The sequence below is a fragment of the Carlito syrichta genome, unplaced genomic scaffold (genome assembly GCF_000164805.1).
Source record: "Carlito syrichta isolate Samal-C Ts95f unplaced genomic scaffold, Tarsius_syrichta-2.0.1 Scaffold304184, whole genome shotgun sequence".
NCBI lineage: Eukaryota > Metazoa > Chordata > Mammalia > Primates > Tarsiidae > Carlito > Carlito syrichta.
This window is the reverse complement of record NW_007248280.1, coordinates 50,162-57,055: the sequence shown is the minus strand read 5'-3', so window position 1 is coordinate 57,055 and position 6,894 is coordinate 50,162. Positions and strand designations below refer to the sequence as shown.

General features: G+C 37.8%; 1 protein-coding gene across 1 annotated transcript in view; it reads right to left on the bottom strand.

Annotated features, from left to right (window-relative positions):
* Window positions 1-6,263, bottom strand: part of LOC103261910 (zinc finger FYVE domain-containing protein 9-like) — a gene marked incomplete at its 3' end in the record, with an annotated part of 20,096 nt that extends 13,833 nt beyond the window's left edge. Inside the window, exon 1 of the mRNA XM_021713102.1 lies at window positions 6,152-6,263. The remainder of the gene's footprint in view (window positions 1-6,151) is intronic.
* Window positions 6,264-6,894: the final 631 nt, after the last annotated feature.

Sequence of the window (6,894 nt, the reverse complement as noted above, 5' to 3'; positions counted from 1 at the left end):
GGGCAGCGAGACCTCATCTTTACAATAAATCAAAAAACCAGCCGGGTGTGGTAGCGCATGCCTGTAACTCCGGCTACTTGGAAGGCTGAGGCAGAAGGATCGTCGGAGCCCAGCAGGTCGAGGCTGCGGTGGCCGGGAGCGGCCACTGCACTCTAGTCTGGGTGACAGAGTGAGACTCCAACTCAAAAAAAAAAAAAAAAAAAGAAAGGGATTCGCAGTAGTGGGAAACTGTCAGGGGTGGGGGTGGAATTGGCAGTTGAGAGAAACTGCCAGGGGAGGAAGGGGCACACCTCATCAACAAGGGTACCTACTTAATGAACATTTGTATACCTAACCCTGAAATGTATTCCACATCTTTAAAACTTTTAAAAAATCATTAAAAAAAAAATATGGACAAGAAGAAAGCTAAAAAGAACCCTATGTTGTTAGTTTAGAATTTGAGGTATCAGTATGAACTGACAGACCTAAAGAAACACACCTACTGGAAGCAATAAATATAGATATAGCTGGGCTTGGTGGCTCAGCCTGTAATCCCAGCGCTTTGGGAGGCCGAGGTGAGTGGACTGCCTGAGCCTGCAGGTTGGAGACCCACCTGGGCAACTTGGTGAGACCTCATCTCTACAATAAGTCAAAAATTAGCTGGGCGTGGTAGCACGTGCCTGTACTTCCAGCTACTTGGGAGGCTGAAGCAGAAGGATCGCCAGAACCCAGTAGGTCAATGCTGCAGTGGCCAGGAGCGGCCACTGCACTCCAGTCTGAGTGACAGAGTGAGACTCCAACTCAAAAAAATAAATAAAAATAAATAAATAAAGATATAAATACATGTGTGATGTGCATATACATATATTTTCTAGTTCTATTTACAAAAGACCTTGGAGCAGAAACTTCTCTCCTGGATCCCGTATAGCAATGAACATCCAGCTAGCAGCAGATTTGGTTTCTAAATATTATTCTCCATTAAAAGGTAGAAAATAATATGAGTGAAATGTAAGTATGATAAGAAATGGGATATTTATATAGTTCCATTTTTCCAAGGAGAAATGACTGATTCCAGGGCTGGTACAGAAAAAATACAAGAGCTTTGATTAGAATGTAGAGAAATTTGAACTCTCATATATAGCTTGTGGGGTAATGTAAAATGGTGGGGCCCCAGAATAAAATACTGATATATTCTACAACAAAGTACTGATATATTCTACAGCAAAGATGAACCTTGAAGACATTATAACAATTAAAAGAAGGAGATACAAAAAGTCACACATTATATGATTCTATTGATATGAAACGTCTAAAATAGGCAAATCCATAGAAACAGAAGTAAATAGTTGTCAGAGGCTGAGGATACTGAAGATAAATGGGAGTGACTGGTAATCAGTATAGAGTTTCTTTTTGGGGTAATGAAGATATTCTGGAATTAGTAGTGGTGGTCATACAACTTCGTGAATACATAAAAACTACTAAATTATATACTTTAAAAGGGTAAATTTTATGATATACAAGGTATATTTCAATTTAAAAAAGAAGAAGAAAAGAGGAGCCTTGAGTGTCTTGTGTGGTGGAAAGCAAGGAAGTACTCTAAGAATGATGGGGGCATGTCAAAAGGACAACAGAAGTCATCTTGAAAGGCCTCCCACAGGCCAAATCAGAGACAATTTGAGTGTCAAAATAAATATCTAATAAATAAATAAATAAAATTAATAAATATCTATAGCAATAAATTATAATGCACTGAATAAAAAAGAATACTGCAAGTCTTTACATAATATGAATGAATAAATTGTATCTGTGATAAGGCATGGGATATTTACATAGTTTCAAAGTATCTCTCCATAAAAATAATTACTAATTACCAAAGGAAAAAAGAGTAACTTCAAAGGAACAGTCTGGCAGACACCACCTTACTCAAGTCACCAAAGTGAACACCATCAATAATGGAATAAATGGAAATTTGTGCTCCCTGTTAGGTTGCAATAAAAAGAACACAGCATCACTTCTGTGATGTTCCCAAACCAAAATGCATAAACTGAATCTAGTCATGTGGCAACATCAGGCAAACCCAAATTAAGAAATATTCTACAAAATAACTTGTCTGTAATCTTCAAAAGTATCATGGTCAAGAGAGTCAAAGAAGTAGAATTGTTTCAGACTGAAGACTAAAGAGACATGATAACTAAATGTAACATGTGATTCTAAACTAGATCCTCTTGATATAAAAGAACATTATTGGACAACTAGAAAAATTTAAATGAAGTCTGAGGATCAGATGGTGGTAATGCATCAACATTAATTACCTTTAATGGCTGTATTGTGTTTATGTAGAAGAATATCTGTATTTGCAGGAAATACACAGTAAGACATTCAAAAGTTGTAGGGCATGCAACACACACCTTACTCTCAAATGGTTCAGAGAAAAAAAGTTATCTGTACTGTATTGCAAGTTTTCTATAAGCTTGAGATTGTTTTAAAATTTTTAAAACTGCACCAAAAATGTTTATATTTTTAATTCCCAGACCAATTTATTTTTCTGATCCTTTTTATGGCATCTTGTTCTCTTACCTCTCTGATGTAATTACCTACAGTTTGGGTTTTTGTTTTTATTTTTAACCTTCTTCTGTTTCCAATATTATTTATTTCTTCTAAGTTCCTCTTTTGTACTTACATGTTTTGGGCTCTTTCACACTGAAGTTTTTTCCTAAATGTCTAACTACTTAACAAATGAAGTATTAAAAGCCAACTGGAGCCAGACTCGGTGGCTCAGCCTGTAATCCTGCGCCTTTGGGAGTCTGAGGTCAGTGGATTGCCTGAGCCTGCGGGTTCAAGACCCACCTGGGCAATTTGGTGAGACCTCATCTCTACAATAAATCAAAAATTAGCCAGGCGTGGTAGCGCAGGCCTGTAGTTCCAGCTACTTGGAAGGCTGAGGCGGAAGGAATGCTGGAGCCCAGCAGGTCGAGGCTGCGGTGGCTGGGAGCGGCCACTGCACTCCAGCCTGGGGGACAGAGTGAGACTCCAACTCAAAAAAAAAAAGCCAACTGGAAGCTCTGCATGTATGGCATGTCAGCTGGAAGACTTCCACTCCATGGTGATTGGACGGGAACATGGCTGTTTCACTGGGCAACTCCCAAATGTCAGTCTGTCTTTTCTTTAGACTCCAGAGAAGAATCATATAATCTCTAAGGGGGTACCAAAAATGAAATGCCTTGTAGACACCTTCTGAAAGAGGAAGGGTTAAGAGGAGGGTCTAACCTTTCATTATATACAATTTCCCTTAATCCTCTTGCCTTCATTATGGTGAAAGATTATTCCTGATCTCTGTTATATCTGATGTCTCCAAGTCTTCAGACTCTTTGGTTTCATTTCCCAAAGAAAAGTCTGTGGTTTACTAAAGACTTGAGAGAGGGTTAGTCTTCTTACGCATAAGCTGGGACTCTCAGAGAATTTAAACCTTATGTCAGAATTCTTTAATTGCTTTTTTACAAAAGCATCTATCTCCAATACAAAACAGAAGCTCATTAAATATTTATACATGTATATCTCAAAGAGGAATATAATTACTTAGTTGAGTATAATTTCTTCCTATGGACATTTTCTTTTTCTGCTTCTAAACCTCTTCTTTTTTATTTTACTAACTAGAGACATTTTGATACTCTCTAGAATCTCAGTCTTAGAGATCCCACTTTTATAGCACCAATCAAATGGCTCCTTTTATGTCTCCACTGGTACTTCCTCTTTGTGCCATACATTAATTATAATGAACCTGTATATATTCATGCATCAAGCATTATTGCGCATCTACTATGTATCAGGCGCTGTCCTGGTCACTAGATTACAATGATAAGACAATGTCCCTAACCTAAAGGAGCCAATATCTCATAGGTGGATCCAAATCAGACTGAGGCAAGAGCATATTACTTGGGGTAGGGTAGGCTACTATAAAAATCCCAATGATTTTTCGGTGACTCAAACAAGAGCCAAGTTTATCTCATAACAAAGACAAGTTTCCACATTCACAGGAAACTCTACTAGATGCAGTGCAAGGAACCCAGTTCCTTCCACCTTGGTTCACCTGCATATACCAGGACAACATTATTCAAGGTGCTAGTCTTCAAGAAGAGGACAGATCAACACATTGCTTCCTTCATGTAAAGACTTGCTATCAAAAATATGTCAGCTGAAATAAACAGAGCTCCTTATCTCTGCATGGACTAATAACAGCTCAAGAAAGGTTAGTAGGTCATACTTTGGTTAGCACTGCTCTAGGGTAACGTTCTTTGACCAACCTAGTCAAAGTTGGTTACAGCCACATCTAGACTGAGACAGCAGTAAGGAGAAAGAGAAATTAGAGGAGGCATGCCCTGTCTATTAAAAACACAGACCTGGAAGTAGCATATGTCATTTCTGCTCATGTTCCTGTAGTGAGCTTTAGTCACAACAGGCACATCTGGCTGCAAAGGCGGCTAACTAGGCTGCCACATCCCAGAGGCAGCTACTACAGAGGGGAAAAATGGATTTTGGTGGATTTGGTGGATAAGTGATTATCTTTGCTACAGTGGGTAAAAAAACTTCCTAAAAAGGCAATATCTGAAGAGTAAGATTTTGCCAGGTGAAGGCAGAGAAGGGCACTTCCATCTCACACTCCTGTGTGAGAAGGCTAGAACAGTGGTCCCCAACCTTTTTGGCATCAGGGACCAGTTTTGTGGAAGACAATTTTTCCACGGGGAGATGAGGAAGAGGGATGGCTTCGGGATGACTGTGAACTTTATTTCTATTATTATTATTATACTGTAATATATAATGAAATAATTATACAACTCACCATTAAAAAGAAAGAGGCATGGATGGAAGTGGCAAATAAAATAATTGGCAGGCCACATAACTAAAATAAGTGTCAGATTCAGCTGTAAGATGCAGCTGTACAACTGAATACAACAACTCACTTGCTACATACTGATAGGCTTTTGATATGAGTCTGCAAGCAACTGATTCATTATGGTCTCTGTACAGTCAAACCTCACTGTCAATGATAATCTGTATTTATAGCAACTCCCCAGTGCTAGCATCACCACCTCAGCTCAACCTCAGATCATCAGGCATTAGATTCTTACAAGGATTATGCACCCTAGATCCCTCGCATGTGTAGTTCACAATAGGGTTTAAGTTCCTATGAGAATCTAATCTGACAGAAGATGGAGCACAGGTGGTAATGTGAGTGATGGCATGTGGCTGTAAATACAGATGAAGCTTCCCTCACTTGTCTGCTGCTCATCTCCTGCTGTGTGACCTGGTAAGTGGCCCAGAGGTTGGGGACCCCTGGGCTAGAAGACAAGAAATAGGTTGTCAACTGCAGATCCAGAATTTTGATGAGGAAGACATCACTGCCAAGTGCCTCTGCTCCATCCTCAACTGAAGACAGGAGGAGCTCAGTTTTCTATCTAATACTGTTGGTCCCATGCCTTTCCTCACAGTTATGTGGGGCAATCAGATAACTGACCCAGAGTATACAACACTCTGGTATAATAAGTTACTGTAACAAATCTTGCCCACACACCCTCCACCATTTTCTACTCCTTAAATAATATGAATACTTGGAGGAAAAAAATCTAACATCACTCCTACTCAGGAAAAAGTCAAGGATTCCTGTTCTACTAGAATTAATAAAATACTTTGAGTTTTCTGCTGAAAATTATTACTCTTCACAACTAGTCAAAAAAATTTTTAAAAAGTAATTAGTTTTGCATTTCCGATTCCCCATTCCTGAATTAGCTTTAATTATTTAGCTCTTACATGGAGACTGAGAAACATAAATGGCTTTAATTGGGTAGATATACCACTAATTTCTCCTAACAATACTGCTCAAATCCATTGTTTTTCTGATATTACCTTTCTATGCTCAGGGTAGCAGTAAATGGACTCTAAAATGGAGAAACCAGCATCAGCAAAGATATTAGCATTGTGACATAATTTAACAGTAATTTTAAATACTTTTTTCTTCTGAATTTAAGTGAAATTTTTTTGGAAAAAACTCCTGATTTAACAAGACAAAATGTTAAAAATGAAGCAAGCAGCATATATTCATCAGCATTATATCCTATAGATCTAATTGTTTCTCAAGTTCAATCTCTAAGAGACATAAAAACATTGGTTTTCTTACCTTTTTCCCCTTACACACGTGATAAGGAACAGACTTGTCTGTGCTTACTCATGATGCTTGCTGTACCACTAGCCAGTCCTGCTGATTCAGTATGCTGTGTTTGATCCTAAAGAGAAAAACACATTGCTCATTACATTTGCTAAAACAATAAGCCCTAATTTTCCTCATATAAATCTATCATACCCAGACAAATAAAAGTAATAGAGCTTAAACAGTAAATGCAATTACATCTTCAGATTCAAAGACCTGGCCAGCATGCAAGAGAGCAGCAGACAAATTTTATTGTCTGAGAAGACCAAAAAAATTAAAGATTTTAATAAAGAGTTAACAATTTTTACATGCTTATGTTCAATGGATAATGTAAAGTGAAACATCAACAGCAGGTACCTTCTACCCAGTAGTTTTAATTATGCTAATATATAAATATACCATTTACTTTATATTATAATAGGCCCTCCAAAATCCAAAGCCAAGAAAAATGCTGTTTCACAAGAATGTCCTGTTAGTGTGAATTTTTTTCTATACATACATAATTTTTAAGTTGAGTTTCACAAGCTTCCTGCTGTGACTTTTATTGCCAAATTTTTTTGCCAATGTTCGTCCTTCAAATGGAGTCTCTTGATTTCAGTATTCCTTCACTGCTTAGAAGCAAGTAATCTATTCACCCAATATTAACTTTTATTATCAAAGGTGTGCAAAAGACAAAGCTTCTTCCAATGTTACTTCCTTCTTCTGAATACATG